The sequence below is a fragment of the Ahaetulla prasina genome, chromosome 7 (genome assembly GCF_028640845.1).
Source record: "Ahaetulla prasina isolate Xishuangbanna chromosome 7, ASM2864084v1, whole genome shotgun sequence".
Taxonomy (NCBI): Eukaryota; Metazoa; Chordata; class Lepidosauria; order Squamata; family Colubridae; genus Ahaetulla; species Ahaetulla prasina.
Window position 1 is genome coordinate 2,768,990 of NC_080545.1, and position 24,356 is coordinate 2,793,345.

Sequence of the window (24,356 nt, forward strand, 5' to 3'; positions counted from 1 at the left end):
CCCCTTGAAAAGGCACTTTTGGGACAACCACAACCTGCATGACGGAGAATCCCTACAGAGTTGGGTGTCTTATGTTTTTGTATCTACACTTTTAATTCATTTATATAGCTATACATTTAGAACTCATCCGCAAACATCTCGCTTACAAATACATTTTAAATTAGCAATGGCTTTACAAAACGCCTCTCCCCCAAAATTACACTGAGCCCAAGAGATGACTAGACTATTCCTTTTTCTTCTGAATTTCTTTGCCCGCATACAGTATGTGCGCGTATATTAAAGGCTCATTTTAACAGATTTTTTTTTTTTTTATTGGCCAAGTGTGATTGGACACACAAGGAATTTGTCTCGGTGCATATGCTCTCAGTGTACATAAAAGAAAAGATACGTTCATCAAGGTACAACATTTACAACACAATTGATGATCAATATATCAATATAAATCATAAGGATTGCCAGCAACAAGTTATAGTCATACAGTCATAAGTGGAAAGAGATTGGTGATGGGAACTATGAAACGATTAATAGTAGTGCAGATTCAGTAAATAGTCTGACAGTTTTGAGGGAATTATTTGTTTAGCAGAGTGATGGCCTTCGGGAAAAAACTGTTCTTGTGTCTAGTTGTTCTGATGTGCAGTGCTCTATAGCATTAATTAATTAGGAATGGATTAATTCCTAGATTAATTAGGAATGGAGTATATCATGGCTCCCGAAAAACTTTGAATTCAGATACATCATCCCACCAATGCAAATGATACAAACGCAGCAGACAAATGATGAGTTTGGGATATTTGCATCACTGTGTCATTATGCAAATGAGGCCCTTCCCTTAATGACATTATTACACAAACGATGTAAATCATGGAAGAATTCGTTCTGTTGGGTATGAAATTTATTTTGATCAAGGTCCAATCTCTTGTGTTTCCCCTGTCCTGCATCTGAAATATTTTCTCTCCCTCTTGGCCCCGCTAAAGGTTTATTGAATGAATTAAAATGAACGACAGTTTAATACCTGCAATACAAAATCCAGAAAAACTGTATTTCCAGCTGCCATAAAAGCCTGCCTCAACGCATTCCGGAAAAGTGTTACTAAAAAAAAGGATGTGTGTGTGTGGAAATGCTATTTAAAAGTTTTTACAGACTTTGGATTTCCTCCAGATTAGGTGTAAATGGATAATTGTTTCGTAATTAATTTTTAGGTAAGATGAATCATACGCGTAATTAATCAATCAATGTCAAATGCCAAATTAATAACCTTGGTAACAAAAGGCCAACATTGCGGAAGTATTTTGAATACACTTGACATAAAACGGAAGGATGGATGTGTGTGCATGCATATATTTATTTATTTGTTTGTTTGTTTTGCCACAACAATATATATAGGTATCATACAAAAAAGATTATATAGTATATAAACACACATATGAGTAAATATAGGAGGTATAAGCATATATATAGGAAGAAGAAAAGAAAAACAATAGGACAGGAACGGCAGGCACGTTTGTGCGCTTATGCACGCCCCTTAAAGTCCTCTTAGGAATGGGGGGAGGTCAATAGTAGAAAGTTTTTGGTTAAAGCTTTTAGGATTATGGGAAGAGACCACAGAGTCAGGTAGTGTGTTCCAAGCATTAATAACTCTATTACAGAAGTCATATTTTCTGCAATCTAGATTAAAGCGGTTGACATTAAGTTTAAATCTATTAGTTGCTCTAGTATTATTGCAATTAAAGCTGACCATCTTCTCTAAAAGAGTTCAAGTCTACATATCTTAAAATTGCTGAGGTGGAGAAATATTCTTTTATTCCACATGGAAACCGCTTCTGAACTTTGTGTTTGAAGTGGAAAAGAATGAAACCTTGATTTTGGGTTTTACCGATTAGATTGATAGAATAGAATAACAGAGTTGGAAGGGACCTTGGAGGTCTTCTAGTCCAACCCCCTGCTTAGGCAGGAAACCCTACACCACTTCAGACAAATGGTTGTCCAATCTCTTCTTAAAAACTTCCAGTGATGGAGCACCCACAACTTCTGGTGGCAAGATGTTCCACTGGTTAATTGTCCCCACTGTTAGGAAGTTTCTCCTTAATTCCAGGTTGCTTCTCTCCTTGATGAGTTTCCATTCGTTGCATCTTATCCTGCCCCCAAGGAAGCTTAGAATAAGGATTCTTTCAGTTTTTCTCACAATTATCCAACCCCAATGGCAGATTGGGCCAAGGTCATCCAAGTGGACAGGAGAGTGCTTCTGGTCCTTCTCCCATTTTAACCCCTACACTACAGTGGTTCTCCTATCTGATCCCTGTTGTGACTGAGGCCCAAGTAGTGATTACCAAACACAATGCAGGCCTGAACAAACTTATTTTATTAAAACAGCTCTTTTTAAGCCTTATGGGAGGGGCCAATCATCTCCTGGCCTTACTCCTGAGTCGTCCTTTTTGCTTCAGCTGCTCTTCTCATGCATGCACTAGGAACAGGCTCCTCCTGTTCCTCTGCCTGACTACTGTCAGCCTCTGGAGGCTCCAGAGTCCACGCATCGCTCCCCGATGGCCCTGGCCCCACCTCTGCCTCTGATGCAGAGCCCTCATCTGGGCCTTCCCCAGACTCCAGGACTGGCCCATCTTCCTCCCCAGCCTCCTCACTCTCCGAATCCGCTGCCAGCTCCACAGGCTGCTGGCGGACCACAATAATCCCTCTTCTGTAACTTCCATTGGAGGACCTTTGTCCACTCTGGCTACCTGCCTGTGTAACTCCCTCTCTTAAAAATGATCGATGTGTAATAGACCTAAAAACAGCCCGGAGAGTTAAATATTAAAACTTGGAAGTTATGTGAGAAAGGCCCAGATGCCATTTGCTCACGACAAACACTCACTCCAAATGCAAACAAATTTAGCAAGGACCTTCAGATTATGCTCCTCAGCCTTGGAAGCACCTCTGATGAACTTCTAAACTTAACAAAAACAAACAACCTTCAGGCCAACGCAACTGCAGGAGGGAGGGAGGGTGGGAAGGAGGGAGAGAGGTGCCAGGGTTCCAAGTAACTCCCCCAAAGTAAAATATGTCTTCCAGGACTGACAGGAGGGAGGGAAAAAAGGAAGAAAGGAAGGGAGGGAGGAAGGAAGGAAGGAAGGAAGGAAGGAAGGAAGGAAGGAAGGAAGGAAGGAAGGAAGGAAGGAAGGAAGGGGGAGAGAGAGAGAAATAAAGAGAATGAGAGAGACAGAAAGAAAGAGTGTGTGAGAGAGAAAGAGAAAGAAAGAAAGAAAGAAAGAAAGAAAGAAAGAAAGAGAAAGAAAGAAAGAAAGAAAGAAAGAAAGATAGATAGATACGTGTGAGAGAGAAAGCATGAGAAAGGAAGGAAGGAAGGAAGGAAGGAAGGAAGGAAGGAAGGAAAGAAGGAAAGAAAGAAAGAAAGAAAGAAAGAAAGAAAGAAAGAAAGATTAGTGTGAGAGAGAAAGCATGCAAAAGAAAGGAAAGGAAGGAAGGAAGGAAGGAAGGAAGGAAGGAAGGAAGGAAAGAAAGAAAGAAAGAAAGAAAGAAAGAAAGAAAGAAAGAAAGAAAGAAAGAAAGAAAGAAAGAAAGTCAAACAAACTCTTTCTGCCCCTAAGGCAGTGATGGTGAACCTTTTAAGCACCGAGTGCCGAAAAAGTCACATGGAAATGTCGCGTGTGCACACATGCGCTCGTCGGGGCCGTGTTCCGGAAAAGCCAAACTTGCGGGTTCTAGCGCGCATGTGCGCCCAGTAATCAGCTGGACGGCATGCATGTTCACACCAGTTTTCGGCACTGCTCCACGCGCGAAGGACAGCTGATCATAGCACTCGCATGTGTGCCAGAAACCTGGAAGACAAACAGGGAAGGCCATGCGTGCCTTCCTTATGTCTTCTCTCCTTCCTTCCTTCCTTCCTTCCTTCCTTCCTTCCTTCCTTCCTTCCTCCCTTCCTTCTTTATCACTGGAGATTTTTAAAAAGAGACTGGACAACCATTTATCTGAAATGGGATAGAGTCTCCTGCTTGAGCTGCTAGAAGACCTCCGAGGTCCCTTCCAACTCTGTTATTCTGTTATGCTATTATCCTTCCTTCCTTCCTTCCTTCCTTCCCCATCACTGGAGATTTTAAAGAAGACTGGACAGTCAATTGTCTAGAATGGTAGAGGGTCTCCTGCTTGAGCAGAAGGCTGGACTAGAAGACCTCCGGGGTCCCTTTCCAGCTCCATTCTGACCGATGAATGCCATAAACTCTAACTCTCTTACCTTCAGAGTCTGCTGCATTAGTCTGACCGAAGCCAAACTGCCCAAATAAAGAAGAGTTTACGTAAAAGAGATCTATAAATGATTCCTTTTTACTTCTCTAAAAAGGGAGAAGTCATTTTGTGAGTGGGCAGCGATTTTAGGACAGCGCCCTCTCTTCAGTTGGGCTCCTCGATCAGCCTCCTCTGAGACCAGCGTTGCAAATAAATAAATAAAATAAAATAAGAGCGTCTCTGGGAATTTCAAGACAGAAACTCCTGAGATTCTCAGAAAAGGTGGGGGTGGGGAAACACCCCACGCTTGAGCAATTTCTCTGGGTGGTGCTGGATATGAATAGCACCCTTTTTAAAGATAGTAAATTGCACCTCCCAACACCCACCTCCTCTTTCAAATCCTGCTATTCTTCACATTTTAGATTTTTACTCTCCTTGGGAAGGTTTGTGAAAAGGGGTTGGGAGACTGTCCAAGCCTGCTGAATATATCCTGGGGTCAGTTTTGTAGAGCCATGTCTCAAAATACCAGAGCTGGCGATGAATTTTTTTCCCCCCATTCAATAAAATAATGAATTTTATTTTATTTTATTTTTAGTTTCCTGCTTTTATTATATTTACAAATAACTCAAGGCAGCAAACATATCCCACATACCTTCCTCTTCCTATTTTCCCCATAACAACAACCCTGTGAGGTGGGTTAGACTGAGAGAGAGAGAGTGACTGGCCCAAAGTCACCCTGCCGGTTTTCAGGCTAAGGCGGGACTAGAGCTCACCGTCTCCTGGTGATTGGCCCAAAGTCACCCAGCTGACTTTCATGCTTAAGGCGAGACTAGATCTTACACCCTCCTGGTAATTGGTCCAAAGTCACCCAGTTGGCTTTCATGCCTAAGGCGGGACTAGAACTCACAGTCTCCTGGTGATTGGCCCAAAGTCACCCACCTGGCTTTCATGTCTAAGAGGGGACTAGAACTCACAGTCTCCTGGTGATTGGCCCAAAGTCACCCAATTGGCTTTCATGCCTAAGGCGGGACTAGAACTCACAGCCTCCTGGTGATTGCCCCAAGGTCACCCAACCGGCTTTCATAGCTAAGGTGGGACTTGAACTCACGGCCTCTGACTTTCTCGGCTTGGTGACTTAAGCAGAGCCAAACCTAATTGGCTCTCTTTATATAGCATTTAAATAAATCAAGCAAACCATTTATGTTATGAATTGCCAGAATAATGCTAACACCTTGACTTATTTTGAAGGACACCAAAACAAAAAAGGACTTATGACCAGAATTCAGAGTTTTCGACATGTTCCCCTCCTGGACAAATGATTACATTTTGGACGCTTGGCATTCACCCCATATTTATGTTTGCTTACAGCACCCTGGGATTACAGCAGTGGTGAGTTTCTACCGGTTTGCCCCGTTTCGGGCGAACCCGTAGCGGCGGTGACAGGAGGCTCCGCCAACCTGCCCAGACCTCATTTATAGATGCTCTGCGGATGCGCAAGCTCACAGTTCCAAGCCAGTAGCGAAAGTAAATGAAACCCACTACTGGATTACAGGACAATTTATGACATTTTTGTCCCAAAATGGCATTTCGTTCCAGTGTCTTAACAAAATCCGCCCCACAGCAAACAAAGGGTTTGTGATTCACTTAACAATCGTTTACGACTGTCGCGTTTGCTTGATGCCTGCACACACACACACAAAAAGTCGCGTCAGGCGCCATCGCATGGCAACCCAACTGTCACATCTTAACGACCAAAATTGCAGGCTCAGTTACGGTCGTAAGTCGAGGACCCACCCAGCCTTCAAGAAAAGCTAGGAGGCCAAAGTCCTACCTTACTGCACTGCACACCAGAACAACTAGACACAAGAACAGTTTCTTCCCGAAGGCCATCACTCTGCTAAACAAATAATTCCCTCAACACTGTCAGACTATTTACTGAATCTGCACTACTATTAATCTTCTCATCGTTCCCATCACCCATCTCCTCCCACTTATGACTGTATGACTATAACTTGTTGCTGGCAATCCTTATGATTTATTTTGATATATTGATCATCAATTGTGTTGTAAATGTTGTACCTTGATGAAGGTATCTTTTCTTTTATGTACACTGAGAGCATATGCACCAAGACAAATTCCTTGTGTGTCCAATCACACTTGGCCAATAAAATTCTATTCTATTCTATTCTTATAGGTCAGCCGTGATCCACATTTAAATGCAGTATAAATAAAACGTGTTATCTGGAGAACCTCCAATGTTTTATTCCGAAAGTAGACTGATGTTGAACTGATGGCAGGAACTAAAACAACATTAACCTCAGAGGTGGGGGGGGGGGGAGATTCATCCCAGGGGCTGATTTTTGAAGCTCGGGGAAGGCCACAGACTATTAGTCATTTAATTTATCTTCCACAGATTCTTTCTGCCAGACAGTGAAGGAACCGGAGAGATATCTTTGTGGGTTCAGAGCACCGTGCAATTTTGGGGCAGGGAAAGGCACCGTTTGCTGAGGTCTCTTGAGTCAGCAGAATATTTTAGGATGTCCGACCGGGGCGGGGAAAACCTCCCACGCCTGCGTGTCAGAAATCTATTTTTGCAAATGGAGTAAGAGGGAGTGGGTAGCGAGCACAAGGGCGTGAAAAGCCCTTGGAAGGGAAAAAGAAGAAAAAAAAAAGCCAGCCATACAAATGTCACTGCTGAATCAGCTCAGGACCCAGGAATCTACCCACCAATCTTTAAAAAAAAAAGTAATTAGAAAAAGGTTGAGCTTTTTTAAAAAAATACTTTAAAATGGACACACTAGTACTGGTGCAGGATTCCAAGCGTGGCCTTACCCAGGCATTATAAAGTACTATTAACAGTTTACATCAGTGGTGGGATTCAAGTAATTTAACAACCGGTTCTCTGCCCTAATGATTTCTTCCAACAACCAGTTTGCCAAATTGCTCGGAAAGTTAACAACCGGTTCTCCCGAAGTGGTGTGAACTGGCTGAATCCCACCACTGGTTTACATGATCTTGATTCTATCCCTCTGTTTATGCAACCTAGGATTGCATTGGCTCTTTTGGCTGCTGTTGGCTCATCTCCTTGTTGGCTCCTTCACTGCTTTGGGTTATTTGTTAAAAATAATAAAGGCAGGACAAAATCCTAAACAAACAAACAAAAAAAAAGTTTGAAGATCCATGCAAATAAAGAAAAGACTACGGAGTCCTCTGGTTACGACCTTGGAAAGTCATCAACTCCTAATTGTTCCAAGGAAGCCCGAAGCTTTTTTCAACTTCTCTTTTAACTGTTTCAAAAGACACGCGGACAGTTCAATGCAAATCCGAAAGCAGGATGCTGTACGTTCCGCTTTCAAAAAGGAAATGAAATCAACTGTAAAACAGCACCGGTTTTGCATTCAAAAGACAGGCACTGAAAAAACAAAACAAACAAAAAAACCCACCCCAAAATAACCTTTTGCAAATTCATTTTCCTGAACTCGGAACGTTTGCTGTCCTACTCAAGACATGAAAAGCTTGTTTTTTTATGGCATAGCTGCACTTCCTCTTTCGCAGAATTTGAGAAGGGGAACTAGGTGACAGCCTCTTCCATTTGTCAACCTTTTCTTTCCAAAGAACCTCCATTCTGCTGGAAAACGTGGAAAGCCGCAGGATTTATTTATGTGCAAAACCTTTGCACTCAGCAACGAGTTATGCAAAAGGCCTTCAAACTCAAAGTCAAACCAAGCGGGGTCCTCATATTAATTGAGCAGGAGGTATGAACCCACAGAGAAAAAACAGAAGGGTGTTGTTTCCCCCCCCCCCAGGCTTACAATTTCCCCTTTGTAAATTCCACTTCCAGTTGTTGTTGTTTTCTTCCAACTAGGTTCAGAGACAAGTGAAACATGGATATAGAAGAAGTAGTCGATGGTATTTTCAAAGGAGAAAAGAGAAAATCCAAAACATCAAAGCAGGAGTGCGTGGGGAAGTACAACCACATAATCCAAGTTTTTATGTGCATCGCATACGCGATTGTTGAAGGGCGGATGGAGGGGAAAGAGTTGGCAGAAACTGGGGTGTGGAGTCAAAAGAGGCAGCAGCCACAAATCCCTACATAGCCACAAGCAAATCAAGTCCCACCTCCCTTGAATTCCACAGATCCTTCGCTTAACTCCTAGCACAGGGCTGTCAAATTCAAAGTTACAACGGCCCTGTAGCCTATGACCATCATTAAGTGTTGTACCTTATGATTCTTCATGAACGTATCTTTTCTTTTATGTAAACTGAGAGTATATGCACCAAGACAAACTCCTTGTGTGTCCAATCACACTTGGCCAATAAAAATTTCTATTCTATTCTATTCTATTCTATTCTATTCTATTCTATTCTATTCTATTCTATTCTATTCTATTCTACTCTACTCTACTCTACTCCTCTACTCTACTCTACTCTACTCTTTCCTAATTTCATTCTATTCTATTCTATTCTATTCTATTCTATTCTATTCTATTCTATTCTATTCAGGAACCAAGAGAAAGGAAGAGATATTTGCTTTTCCCCCTGGCTGGGGATTTTGGGAGCTGAAGTCCACATATCTCAAGTCCCACCTCCCTTGAATTCCACAGATCCTTCGCTTAACTCCTAGCACAGGGATGTCAAACTCAAGGCCCACGGGCCAGATAGGGCTCACGATGAGGCTGAATCCCGCCTATGATGTGGTCAGATCCCACCCACAGGACTGTCCTGGTCTACCCAATGCGAAGAGGAAAGAAAAACATAGCTTCAGCCGGGTCTACTCAGTGTGTTTTCTGACCCAGGCCCAAGTAGGTCGTAGGAAACTCAGTCCGTGAAAACAAAACAAACAAACTTTATTCGAACAGCTCAGAATTACTTCATTCTCAGCGTAGCCCAAGTAAACTAAAGCAAATTCCTCCCAACACAAATTCCTCAGTCCTATCGCAAACCTTGGTCCAATTAGGCAAACTGCCAAAGGCCTTTCTTGGCAAACGTTCAGAAGTCACAAAAATAAATGCAAGACGTAGACGAAGAAGAAGACAAAGCTACCAAAGTTGTTTTCCGGCAAAGCCCAAACGCCGTTACTGGTCTGTTTTAAGCCTTATGGGAAGGGCCAACCATCTCTTGGCCTTACTCCCGAGTTGTCCTCTCTACTTGAGCTGCTCTTGCCTTCTGACAGCTCTTCTCATGCGTGCATTAGGAACAGGCTCTTGCTGTTCCTCTGCCTCACTACTATCAGTCTCTGGAGGCTCTGGAGTCTGCACCTCATTCCCCGATGGCCCTGGCCCCACCTCAAGAGTTGAAGTCCACAAGTCTTAAAGCTGCCAAGCTTGAAGACCTCTGCCATAAACTGATTTTTCCAGTTGTTCTGGAAAGAAAGAAAAAATCCTTATGCAAAGCATTGGGCAAGAAAGCAGGGAAACACACACACACACACACAAAGGGGACTTTGATAAATTCTTCTGGCAGGAAGGTGTCTTGTCAGAAAGACTTTTATTTTTTATCAGCTTTAACAAAACAAGGACCTGGGGATTTAAGACAGCCAAACAATGTCAGAGAAAACCTAGAATAAGTCATCATTAATCAGCAAGAAGACAGGCAGGACAAGAACAGCCGAGCAAAAATGAAACTGCAAAACGGGGTTAAGTAGCACTAAAGAGAAATACATATTTTTTTAAAAACTGGTGCTTCTGTCTATAATTTTTCCCTGCCAGCATTAGCCTAGTGCAGTGACGGCTAACCTTTTCCGGAATGAGTGCCCAAAGCAGGTACATGTGTGTGCAAATGCACACACCCGTGCACCCAAACCCCCCCAAATGGAACGCGCGCTCGGCCTCTGCACATGCGCACCGCCCCCCGTCCATGCACGCACGCCCCCCATCACATGCCCCCCACACACTTGCATGTGCGCGCCCCCCCCCACGCCCCCTTGCATGCATGGCAGAGACCTGATAACCAGCTGGCCGGCGGGAGTTGTGCAGGCATGCATGGAGAACTGAACTCGGGCGACGGCTCACGTGCTACAGAGAGGGCGTTGCGTGCCATCTGTGGCACAGGTACCATAGGCTCGCCATCACAGTCCTAGTGACTTCAGCTTCCCCAAACTTAGAATTTGTACCCTATGACTACCTTATGATTCTTGATGAACGTATCTTTTCTTCTATGTACACTGAGAGCATATGAACCAAAGACAAATTCCTTGTGTGTCCAATCACACTTGGCCAATAAAAAATTCTATTCCATTCCATTCCATTCCATCCCTTATTCTATTCTATTCTATTCTATTCTATTCTATTCTATTCTATTCTATTCTATTCTATTCTATTCTATTCTACCCTACTCTACTCCTATTCTGTTCTACTCTACTCTACTCTACTCTATTCTATTCTATTCTATTCTATTCTACCCTACTCTACTTTACTCTACTCCTATTCTGTTCTACTCTACTCTACTCTACTCTACTCTATTCTATTCTATTTTATTCTATTCTATTCTACCCTACTCTACTCTACTCCTATTCTGTTCTACTCTACTCTACTCTACTCTACTCTACTCTACTCTATTCTATTCCATTCCATTCCATTCCATCCCTTATTCTATTCTATTCTATTCTATTCTATTCTATTCTACCCTACCCTACTCTACTCCTATTCTGTTCTACTCTACTCTACTCTACTCTACTCTACTCTACTCTACTCTATTCTATTCTATTCTATTCTATTCTATTCTATTCTATTCTATTCTACCCTACTCTACTCTACTCTACTCCTATTCTGTTCTACTCTACTCTACTCTACTCTACTCTACTCTACTCTACTCTATTCTATTCTATTCTATTCTATTCTATTCTATTCTATTCTATTCTATTCTACCCTACTCTACTCTACTCTACTCCTATTCTGTTCTACTCTACTCTACTCTACTCTACTCTACTCTACTCTACTCTACTCTACTCTATTCTATTCTATTCTTGAGTGCACAGACTGGAGTGGAGAAAAATTCCTTGGGGGGAAAAATTAAGTAGAAGAGCTTTTCTCAATCTTAGCCATTTTCAGCTGTTTGAACTTCAAATCCCAGAATTCCCCAGCCAGCATTTGGACTGCCCTGTTTCAGATACAGGGAGCCCTCGACTTATGGCCACAATTGAGCCTGATGTTTATGTTGCTAAGTGAGAAGTTGCTTAGAAGAGTTGTGCCCCGTTTTAGGACCTGCCTTGCCACGGCTGTTACGGGAATCACTGCAGTTGTTATGTTAGTTAAGAACTGTGATAGCGCAATGGTGAGAATGTGGTATTTCAGGCTGACACTGCTCACTGCCGGCAGTTCGATCCTGACCGGCTCAACTTTGATACCACATTCTCACCATTGAGCCACCACAGTTAGCCTTCCCATCCTTCCGAAGTTGGTAAAATGAGGACCCAGATTGTTGGGGGCAAGAGGCTGACTCTGTAAACTGCTTAGAGAGGGCTGTAAAAGCACTGTGAAGCGATATATAATTGCTATTCCTTCCTTCCTTCTTCCCTTTCTCATTCTCGTTCTTCGTGGCACAGTGGTTAGAATGCAGTATTTCAGGCTGACTCTGCCCACTGCCAGCAGTTCGATCCTGACCGGCTCAATGTTGACTCAGCCTTCCGCCCTTCCGAGGTGGGTAAAATGAGGAGCCAGATTGTTGGGGGCATGAGGACCCAGATTGTTGTAAACAGCTTAGAGAGGGCACTGTGAAGCGATATATAAGAAGTCTAAGTGCGATTACTATTGCTAGTTACATGGTTGTAAAGTGAATCTGCTTCCTCATTGACTTTGCTTGTCAGAAGGTCACAGAAGGGGGGGAAGGGGTCGCATGACCCCAGAACACTTCAACTGTCATAAATATGAGTCGGTTGCTAAGCATCTGAGTTTTTATCTCATGGCCATAGGGATGCTGCAATGGTTGTAAGTGTGAAAAACGTCCGTGAGTCACTTTTGTTGATGCCGTTGTAACTTCAAATGGTAAATGAACTGTTGTAAACCAAGGACTACCTCTATCCTTTAGAGGGCAGCAAAGACCCCTGGAAAATTCTTACTCGTTGCTGACATCTAGTGGTGACTGACGTTTCTGCAGCCCAGATTTTGGAATTCTAACTTCCATTTAGAGGTCAAGAATGAAACCCAGATAGATCACGGAAGGAAGGAAGGAAGGAAGGAAGGAAGGAAGGAAGGAAGGAAGGAAGGAAGGAAGGAAGGAAGGAAGGAAGGCCAGAAGGAAGGAAGGAAGGCCAGAAGGAAGGAAGGAGCGAGGGAGGGAGGGAGGGAGGAAGGAAGGAAGGAAGGCCAGAAGGAAAGAAGGAAAGAAGGAGCGAGGGAGGGAGGAAAGAAGGAAGGAAGGAAGGAAGGAAGGAAGGCAGGCAGGCAGGAAGGAAGGCCAGAAGGAAGGAGGGAGGGAGGGAGGAGGGAGGGAGGAAGGAAAGAAGGAAGGAAGGAGGGAGGAGAAGGAGGGTGGGAGGAGAAGAAGGAAGGAAGGAAGGAAGGAAGGAAGGAAGGAAGGAAGGAAGGAAGGAAGGCCAGAAGGAAGGAGGAGGGAGGGAGGAGGGAGGAGGAGGAAGGAAGGAAAGAAGGAAGGAAGGAAGGAAGGAGGAGGGAGGGAGGAGGGAGGAGGAAGAAGGAAGGAAGGAGGAGGAAGGAAGGCAGGCAGGCAGGAAGGAAGGCCAGAAGGAAGGAGGGAGGGAGGGAGGGAGGAGGAGGAAGGAAAGAAGGAAGGAAGGAAGGAGGGAGGAGGGAGGAGGGAGGAAAGAAGGAAGGAAGGAAGGAAGGAAGGAAGGCAGGCAGGCAGGAAGGAAGGCCAGAAGGAAGGAGGGAGGGAGGGAGGGAGGGAGGAAGGAAGGAAAGAAGGAAGGAAGGAAGGAAGGGAGGGAGGGAGGGAGGGAGGGAGGGAGGAAAGAAGGAAGGAAGGAAGGAAGGAAGGAAGGAAGAATGGAAGAAGGATCCCAGCCAGAGAGATCGAAATCTCGAAGTCAATCTCTTAAAGGTCCCCGTGGCAGTCTCTCCTTATTAATCTAAGCAATATCAGCCTTCAACAACACAACCATTGACCCATGGAGATTAGTTTAAAATAGTGAGCCAGCCATGGAGAAAGTCTCTCTTAAAACCTTTATGCAACTGAAGATACAATTCTGACTTAGATGGCCAGATACCTAAACGACGAAGTATATAATTCAGCCAGACTTGTCTTGATCTGTTAAAAGAAACCTGCAGAAATTGCAATGGGTGATTTCTGGCAGGAAATACGTGCAATTGAACATGGAGAAAGAAAATCCCGCACTTAACCTGCATTTAGAAAGGGAATTTAATCACTTCTGTACATTATCATCCCCCTCCCATGTGACAAGGAACTGAATGCTTCTGTAAAAGGTTGGTTATAACTTTATTTCCTCATCTCCGGGAGGTTCGCAAGATTGTTCCAAACACAAAATTTAAAACCGAAGAAGATTGTGTAGTTATGCCACTAGCAACCATACTAAACAAGAGAAACAGAGGGATAGAATCAAGATCACGTGAAGTGTTAATACCACTTTATAATGCCTTGGTAAGGCCACACTTGGAATATTGCATTCAGTTTTGGTCGCCACAATGTAAATAAGATGTGGAGACTCTAGAAAGAGTGCAGAGAAGAGCAACAAAGATGATTATAGGGGACTGGAGGCTAGAACATATGAAGAACGGTTGCAGGAACTGGGTATGTCTACTTTAATGAAAAGAAGGACCGAGGAGACATGATGGCAGCCTTCCAATATCTCAGGGGTTGCCACAAAGAAGAGGGAGTCAAGCTATTCTCCAAAGCACCTGAAGGCAGGACAAGAAGCAATGGATGGAAACTAATCAAGGAGAGAAGCAACCTAGAACTAAGGAGAAATTTCCTGACAGTGAGAACAATGAATCAGTGGAACGACTTGCCTGCAGAAGTTGTCAATGCTCCAACACTGGTAATTTTTAAGAAAATGTTGTAGCCATTTGTCTGAAATGGTGTAGAGTTTCCTGCCTGGGCAGCGGGTTGGACTAGAAGACCTCCAAGGTCCCTTCCAACTCTGATATTATTATTATTAACAATAATGATAATAATAATAGTAACAATAATAATATTTATCACGAAATACCGCAACCTGGCCATCGAAACTACACGGCTATGGATGAAACATGTCACAGCGATACCCATTGTCATCGGGGCACTTGGTACCATGTCCAAAACTTTTATAAGATACATCAACAAATTGCAGCTTCCTGCAATAACACCAGCAGAACTGCAAAAAACTATAAAACTGCATGTAGCAGATTTTATCTTTATATATATCCTTATAAAGTTAATAAGGTTTTATGATGTGATAGTTGTATTAATGAAAAAGGGAAGATGTTACAGGGGGTTGGACTAGAAGGCCTCCAAGGTCCCTTCCCCCTCGGTTATTTTGTTATGTTTCTCAACATATCAAGAAGCTCAGAATCTATACTGGTGACAATCAGCTCCTTCAAGCTTGCTTTTTGCTTATTTCCGCACAACCAGACCATAAAATATTTCCATATCATCCTGCTCGTGCTGGATCAACTCCTGTATGAATGCAAATGAATGCTAGCCAATTCATTTGAATGGAAAACATTTCCAGAGTCCGTTGCAGGTTTTGAACGTCTGCTTACACAACTCCAGTTTTCATTCTACCAGGATAAAAACTGCCCCTCTCAACCGAGCATTGCCTGCCCTATACTACAGATCATCCTTGAGTTACAACAGTTCGCTTAGTGACTCGTCAAAGTTACGCTAAAAAGTGACTTATGACTGTTTTTCATACTTATGACTATTTCCACTTCCCCACGGTGGGATGTAAATATTCTGTTTCTTCGAAAATAAGACTCAACAGGAAAATAAGCCCTAGTAGGATTTTTCAGGATGCTCATAATATAAGCCCTACCCTCCAAAAATAATCCCCAGTTAAGATTGTCAGCCAAATAGGTGCATTTGGTACCATATTTTCCCCAAAATAAGACCTAACCAGAAAATAAGCCCTAATGAGTCTTTTGGAGCAAAAATTAATATAAGACCCGGTCTTATTTCATCTATGATGAATCCACATACAGACGGGAGGTTGAACGACTAGCCTCGTGGAGTGACCAGAACAATCTGGAACTGAACACACTCAAAACCATAGAAATGGTGGTGGACTTTAGGAGAAACCCTCCCATACTTCCACCTCTCACAATACTAGACAACACAGTATCAACAGTAGAAACCTTCAAATTTCTAGGTTCTACCATGTCGCAAGATTTAAAATGGACAGCTAACATCAAAAACAGCATCAAAAAGCACAACAAAGAATGTTCTTTCTGCGCCAACTCAGTAAGCTCAAACTGCCCAAGGAGCTGCTGATTCAGTTCTACAGAGAAATTACTGAGTCTGTCGTTTGCACCTCTATAACTGTCTGGTTTGGTTCTGCAACCCAACAAGAAAGACACAGACTTCAGAGGATCATTAGAACTGCAGAAAAAACAATGGCTACCAACCTGCCTTCCATTGAGGACCTGTATACTGCACGAATCAAGAAGAGGGCCGTGAAAATATTTGCAGATCCCGCACATCCTGGACATAAACTGTTTTAACTCCTACCCTCAAAACGACGCTATAGAGCACTGCACACCAGAACAACTAGACACAAGAACAGTTTTTCCCCGAAGGCCATCACTCTGCTGAACAAATAATTCCCTCAACACTGTCAGACTATTTACTGAATCTGCACTACTATTAATCTTCTCATCGTTCCCATCACCCATCTCCTCCCACTTATGATTGTATGACTTAACCTTATTGCTGGTATCCTTAAGATTTATATTGACAGTTTCCTAATATGATTTGATTGCTTATTTGTTCCCTATGACTATCATTAAGTGTTGTACCTTATGTATCTTTTCTTTTATGTATTCCGAGAGCATATGCACCAAGACAAATTCCTTGTATGTCCAATCACACTTGGCCAATAAAATTCTATTCTATTCTATCCTATTCTATTCTATTCTATTCTATTCTATTCTATTCTATTCTATTTGGGAAAACACAGTAGATAAAAAAACAAACAAACAAATAAAATATTTAAGAAATATGGGAAGAATCCCAAGATTGAAAAGGGTTGTAAAAACATTAAACAATCAACTAAAGAAGTTTTCACATGGGAGTCTGACTCTCTAAGGGAATTACACTCTTAAACTTCTCACAATAAATAAGCAATATTTGACTGGGAGAGCAAAGAGCTATCATTTATTAAGGAAAGGCTACAGAGTTAGATTAGTGGGAATAATATGCCCTTCCACCCGCTCCTGAATAGCCTCTTCCATGGCCTTAGCCCAGTGATGGGATTCAGCCAGTTCGCACCACTTCGGGAGAACCGGTTGTTAACTTTCTGAACAGTTTGGCAAACTGGTTGTTAGAAGAAATCAGTAGGGCAGAGAACCGGTTGTTAAATTACTTGAATCCCACGACTGCCTTAGCCTAACCCTAATGCTCGATCCCAGCATTTCTAAGGTGACCAATGGTCCTCCTTCAGGGAGGACAATCCTTCTTTTGTAAGTTAATTTTTGAATGCCCATCCCCCCCACACTCCATTTTGGGCCTAGTAGGCCTCTCTGCAGTCTCCTGGAAGAAAAACGGGCTGCGGGGGGAGGGGCACACACCCCACACTCTGTTTTGGGCCTAGGAGGCCCCCCTAAAATGGGGAGGGGCCAGCCAGCAATTTAACTACCGGTTCGTCCGAACCAGCCTGAACCGGCTGAATCCCGCCACTGGAAATATCCTGTTGGAGCTGAAGAAACTTCTTGGATGAGGAGCAAAATGTCTTCAAAAGAAATAAAAAACCAAGAAAGTTTAGTTGCCTCCTGAAAAGAAGGAGGAAAAAAAAAGCATCTTTGGAACATCTGTGACTCAGACTGGTGAGACAGTCTGTTATTAACAGCAGCTGCTTGCAATTACTGCAGGTTCAAGTCCCACCAGGCCCAAGGTTGACTCAGCCTTCCATCCTTTATAAGGTAGGTAAAATGAGGACCCAGATTGTTGGGGGCAATAAGTTGACTTTGTATATAATATACAAATGGATGAAGACTATTGCTTGACACAGTGTAAACCGCCCTGAGTCTTCGGAGAAGGACGGGATATAAATGCAAATAAAATAAAAAAAACCTGACTTGGCTGACGGAGCATCTCTACGACAGACTTTTATCTTCTGCAGCTGTTTTGGCAACTCTAGGAAGAGAAGGGACATCTTTCTCCTTCCTTATCTCTCCTTTTCCCCGGTTGTTTGCGGTTGCCTAGATAACACTTAGAAAAAAAAAGGAAAAAGGGGAGACTACGACGGCCTGACGGTCTCAGGTTTACGTATCTGCAGACAAAGGACATCTGTTTCCATTACCCACCACTCCAGCTTTTATCGTGCCGAACGGGAACACGCGTGTGTCTCGTCATCCAGCACCTGACGGGTCCTGCCATCTCGGATGATTGAGCCTTGGGTAGCATCACAGCACACCAACAGACGCGAGCCACCGGCCCTGTCTGCCCGTGACAGCTGGAACTCTGTTTGAAGGCCACCCAAAAGCGGTCTCTTGGCAACAGCCTCCGTTCTGAACATGACTAAATGCGGCAAGAATCGGCGGGGTCTGGTTTATGACCGGACACTCAACTCTCAAGGATTGCGGTGGGGGTGGGGGGTGGGGAACTCAACCTAGCCACCCACCAGGCTCCGTGGAACATCCTGCAACTTGATCTGATGGTACTTATCTAGTTTGTCAACATCATGTTCCAATTGAGCAACAGCCAAGAGATGGAAACAACAGGTCTCCGTTACAATCCCCGACAGAGAGGAGAGAGAGAGAGAGAGAGAGAGAGAGAGAGAGAGAGAAGGAGTCAAGTTGAAGGTCACAAAGTTAGTGTGAAGCCAGGTTCGAAGGAGCTAAACAAGCCAGGATGCCTTTTTTTCTGGCGAGGATTTTCAAATTTAGTGGGGGGAGAAACTTCCCATGATTTGCCAAGTCAATAATCCATGGGTCTTTACAACTGGGAAGAAACCCTTCTAAGATTACAAACTGGTGTATCTCCCAGATACACAATTTATACAGCCTTTACAATCAGGAAGAAACCTTTCTAAGATTACAAATTGGTGTATCTTCTAGATATACAATTTACACAGTCTCTACAATCAGGAAGAAACCCTTCTAAGATTACAAATTGGTGTATCTTCTAGATATACAATTTACACAGTCTCTACAATCAGGAAGAAACCCTTCTAAGATTACAAACTGGTGTATCTTCTAGATATATAATTTATACAGTCTTTACAGCCAGGAAGAAACCCTTTTAAGATTACAAATTGGTGTATCTTCTAGATATACAATTTACACAGTCTTTACAATCAGGAAGAAACCCTTCTAAGATTACAAATTGGTGTATCTTCTAGATATACAATTTACACAGTCTTTACAATCAGGAAGAAACCCTTCTAAGATTACAAACTGGTGCATCTTCTAGATATACAATTTACACAGCCTTTACAATCAGGAAGAAACCCTTCTAAGATTACAAATTGGTGTATCTTCTAGATATACAATTTACACAGTCTTTACAATCAGGAAGAAACCTTTCTAAGATTACAAACTGGTGTATCTTCTAGATATACAATTTACACAGCCTTTACAATCAGGAAGAAACCCTTCTAAGATTACAAATTGGTGTATCTTCTAGATATACAATTTACACAGTCTTTACAATCAGGAAGAAACCTTTCTAAGATTACAAACTGGTGTATCTTCTAGATATACAATTTATACAGTTGTTGATAGATTATACTGCTGATATCCAAACATCTGCCAGCTCTCAGCATTCAAAATGTTTCTAAGGAAAGCTGCCAGTTTATCTATTCATTTTTATTTATTAATCTATTTTATTCAGCTGGGCATCTCAGGAGAAGCAACTCTGAGTGGTGTATACAATAGTTGATCTTAAGTCTCAAATGTGTTCCACTGATTAATTGTTCTCACTGTCAGGAAATTTCTCCTTAGTTCTAGGTTGCTTCTCTCCTTGATTAGTTTCCATCCGTTGCTTCTTGTTCTGCCCTCAGGTGCTTTGGAGGATAGCTTGACTCCCTCTTCTTTGGGGCAGCCCCTGAGATATTGGAAGACTGCTATCATGTCTTCCCTGGTCCTTCTTTTCATTAAACTAGGCATACCGAGTTCCTGCAACCGTTCTTCATATGTTTCAGCTTCTAGTCCCCTAATCATCTTTGTTGCTCTTCTCTGCACTCTTTCTAGAGTCTCCACATCTTTTATTATATAGTGGTGACCAAAACTGGATGAAGTCTTCCAGATATGGCCTTACCAAGGCAGCTACTCAACTCCAGCTGTTTCCACACCTCCCGAAAACCTCCCTGACATTTCAGGCAGATGCTGACAATGTCAAACTATTTAATAAGTCTGCACTACTATTAATTTTCTCTTTGTTCCCATCACCCATCTCGTCCCACTTATGACTGCATGGCTGTAACTTTGTTGCTTGTATCCTTACAATTTCTATCGATATTGATTGTTTCCTGATTGCTTATTTGTACCCTAATACTATCATTAAGTGTTGTACCTTATGATTCTTGACGAATGTATCTTTTCTTTTATGTACACTGTGAGCATCTGTACCAAGACAAATTCCTTGTGTGTCCAATCACACTTGGCCAATAAAAAATTTCTATTCTATTCTATTCTATTCTGTTCTGTTCTGTTTTGTTCTATTCTATTTATTCCTTCATTCCTCTAGTCTAGTCTAGTCTAGTCTAGTCTAGTCTAGTCTAGTCTATTTTCTATTCTATTCTATTCTATTCTATACCATTCCATTCCATTCCACTCCACTCCACTCTACCCTATATTCTATTCTATTCTATTCTATTCTATTCTATTCTATTCTATTCTATTCTGTTCTGTTCTGTTCTGTTCTGTTCTATTCTATTCTATTCTATTCTATTCTATTCTATTCTATTCTACAAAATCCCTTTCTTTTGCAACCATTTTCAACTCTGCAGGTAGGCCCGGCTGCTGCATTAACGTCCCCGTCTCATTTCTACTTCCGACTGTTTTCAAAGGATGAAGGAGTTTTACGTGTGCGCTGAAGAGCTCTGAATGTTCCCAGTGACCAGAAGGTGACTTCCCCTCACCTCCTGGGATGTGACAAAATCAACGGGTGAGGCTTTCTCAACTTGAAGACAAACAGAGCCCGTGAAAGACAAAGCAAGACACCAAGGGGTCGTAAATTGCTTTCTTCTACTCTCCTTTCAAGGTGTGAGAGTGCTCTTACTTAGCTTGTGAAACAACCCAAAGGTGCTTTTTCTTCAGGAGGCAACTGGACTTTCTTTTTTTTTTAATAAAAGTTTTTTTTATTTTGCAGACAAACAAACGTACAGTACATAATCAATCATTCAGTGCATCTGAGTACATCTCTTGTGTCTTCTTCCTACTCCTCCACTATTTATCATATCCCACATTTCTTAATTTTCTATTAATACATTTATGTATCTTCTTTCTCTTCTTTCTTGTTTAATCCTATCATTACAGTATTATCATATATATATATGTTTTCTGAGGTTTTTGCAGGTGTTTGTATGTAGGTCTTTGGTTATTCGGGTTTTCTCCTGCGTAAAATTGGAAGTGTCTTGGCGACGTTTAGACGAAATCCCATTTGTCATCATCAGGCTAGGTGTTTACAACTTCTTGCTTCTAGGAGAAATGTGTGATCGCAGCTGTTTCTTCCTTTTAACTGCTAGTGGGGGTTTGAACTGATTGGTTGGGAGCTTGGCTGTGTTCTGATTGGGTGGAGGTGTGTTCTGATTAGTTGGGGGTTTGGCTGTGCTCTGATTGGATGTTGGAGTTGGCTACCAGCCATTTGGAAACCCGCCCTTATCGACAAACGAGTCCTTAACATGAAGAATGACGCAAGACCCACACTCACGAGTGCCACACAGCATGTCACCACCACACATCCATGCGGAAAGCAAACTCAAACCCACACCGATGATGAAGCAGGACCACGGACCAGAAGCCAGACCGCAGCTGCATCATTAGCCATTTCAAACCCCTCCAATCCATACATGCAGCAGACTGACACCCACCATGAAGATGTAGCACGACCACGAACGCGAAACCAAACAACAGCAACACAGTTCACCAACTCAAATCCCCCTGCAACTCAGACCAACCTGAGCACAACCAAGCCCCCCCCAAACAGAACACACCCCCATCCAATCAGAGCACAACCAACCCCACCATCCAATCAGAGCACAGCCAAACCCCCAACCAATCAGAACACACCTCCACCCAATCAGAACACAGCCAAGTTCCCAACCAATCAGTTCAAACCTCCACTAGCAGTTAAAAGGAAGAAACAGCTGTGATCACACATTTCTCCTAGAAGCACGAAGCTGTAAACACCTAGCCTGATAATGACGAATGGGATTTCATCGAAATGTTACTTCTCCGGGTGAGTCTGGGGGGATCCATTGTCTCCATGAGATGGCAGCAGCCCCTTGCTGACTCCAGTGCGGCCCTGCGGATCTAAGGCTGACCATGTTCTGACCCAGATGGCTGCCACCAAGTTTTAGATTAGTGGGTGGCTGACCTGGGCTGTGGCTAAGGCGCCATGGGCCTGTCCTTCACTGTTTCCAGGGCAGCCTCGCGGGCCAGATCTAACCACATGGCAGGCTGGATCTGGGCCCCTTGCCTTGAGTTTGACACCCCTGCAATACCCTGTTTCCCCGAAAATAAGACCCAACCAGAAAATAAGTGCTAGCATGATTTGTTCAGAATGTTCGTAATATAAGCCCTACCCCAAAAATAAGCCCCAGTTAAGATTGTCAGCCAGATGGGTGCATTTAGTACAGTATTTTCCCCCCAAATAAGACCTAACCAGAAAATAAGCCCTAATGTGTCTTTTGGAGCAAAAATTAATATAAGACCCAATCTTATTTTCAGGGAAACACGGTAGATGATGATACAAAACCAAGATGCTTCGTTCTTCCTTCATTCCCAAAGGATGAACGGATAAAAGAAATCTACAAATTGCAGATAAAAGTTTCTCTGCAGTGAATGACCAGATCTCCCATTTTGTCAGTCTAGGATTGACAATCCTGGATGCTTTCTGAGTTCTTAAAAAAATGTAAAGATCACAAATCTTATTTTCAGTCACGTCTGAAATACGGACAAATTATTTTTAATTGCTGAAAAGTTTCCAAATCTAAGCTTCGTCCTCAACCCATCCTGGCCACCGCACATTCCATTATCATTTCTTATCTTTATAAAATATTTATAAAATATTTACGCCACGTTTTCATTTTGTGAGCCGTCTCAAAGACGATTGACATTAAAACCAATGAATCGTTTAAGACCCCTTAGAACTTCGGCTCTGTTTCCTTACGGCACTCTTTCCCGTACAGCATTTAATTTATTTTTCATAATTTCAGCTGTGCCCTCCGTCTAGCATCGTAGTTATATCCACCTACTACTTAAAGATTGCACAATTTTGTGCTGCGGTTTAAATGTTGGCTTTCTTCTTAAAGCCACTTCTCCTTTCTCTCTCTGGGCACTTCTGCTTTCTCTTTAACTTCAAGAAAAATTAAAAATAGCCACAAGGAGGGAAAAAAAAGAGATAGAGAGAGATTTCAGATTCCCTTAAAGCAAGATCCTTATTCTTGTTTTTAACTGCTAGATACATCTGCTTTACAACCAGCTTTCTTCGCCCAGGATGAAGTCACTTACGTGTGAGTTATGTCAATTTGCTGAATAAATAAATGCATAAATACCTAATTTTACGTCACCCTGCTGACTTAAAACCATGGAATTTTCTGATTCAAGGGCTTAGAACATCTGACTCCGCTTAGGTTTGTTTAAAAAGATCAGCACCTTATTAAAATTAATTCCAGGTTTGGATATTTATTTCCAGGATGCAAACTGATAACAGACAGTTCTTAACTTACAACCATTCATTTAGCAATCATTCCTAGTTACGGAGGCACTGAAAAAAGGGACCCTTTTAAAAAAGTTTTTCACACTTATGACCATTGCAGCATCCCTAGGATATCTAGGACTAAGGAGAAAATTCCTGACAGTGAGAATAATTAACCAGTGGAACAACTTGCCACCAGAAGTTGTGAATGCTCCAATACTGGAAGTTTTTAAGATGAGATTGGACAGCCATTTGCCTGAAATGATACAAGATCTTTTGCTTGAGCAGGGGGTTGGACTAGAAGTCCTCCAAGGTCCCTTCCAATTCTGTTATTCTGTATTATATATGTCAGGGGTCTCCAACCTTGGCAACTTTAAGACTTGTGGCCTCAAGTCCCAGAATCCCTCAGTCAGCTTTCTGGGAGTTGAAGTCCACAAAACTCCCAGAAAGCTGGCTGAGGGATTCTGGGATTTGAGGCCATAAGTCTTAAAGTTGCCAAGGTTGGAGACCCCTGACATATGTGATCAAAATTCAGACACTTGGCAACTGACTCATACTTATGACGGTTACAATGTCCTGGGGTCACATGATCCCCTTTTGTGACCTTCTGACAAGCAAAGTCAATGGAGAAGCCAGATTCACTTAATAACCATGTGACTAACTAAAAAACAACAGTAATTCACTTAAAGATCGTAAAATGGGGCAAAACTCATTTAACAAATGTCTCGGTTAGCAACATAAATTTTGGACACAGTTGTGGTCATAAGTCAAGGAGTACCTTTATACTAGCCATTTCTATAACAACCAACCTATCTAATCACCAACATTCAAAATCAAAGTTTCATTATTATTTTTTTGCACCACAAGCACAAAGTCCAGAAGTGGTTTCCAAGTAAAGATAATATTACCCATCCAACTATATCTGCATTTTCCCCCCACACATTTTAGCATTAACCGGAAGCGTTGCATGTGCCTTTCCCTTCCACTAATAATTACTATGTTTGGATGAAATTTTGGAAAGCTGGTTTGAAACATGCAACCCTTTTAAGAAATTATATTAAATGTGACAACTTCCCCCTGTAGAAAAAATGCTTTTGTGTGCTTGGAAAGTGAATGCATGAAGAATCAAGCCGATAGAAATATTAAGCTATTCC

The 24,356-nt window shown here is 42.4% G+C and overlaps 1 protein-coding gene across 1 annotated transcript in view; it reads right to left on the reverse strand.

Moving 5' to 3' along the window:
- Nucleotides 1-24,356, reverse strand: part of CAMK1D (calcium/calmodulin dependent protein kinase ID) — a 218,362-nt gene that overhangs the window by 147,926 nt on the left and 46,080 nt on the right. The gene's annotated exons all lie outside the window — the stretch shown is intronic.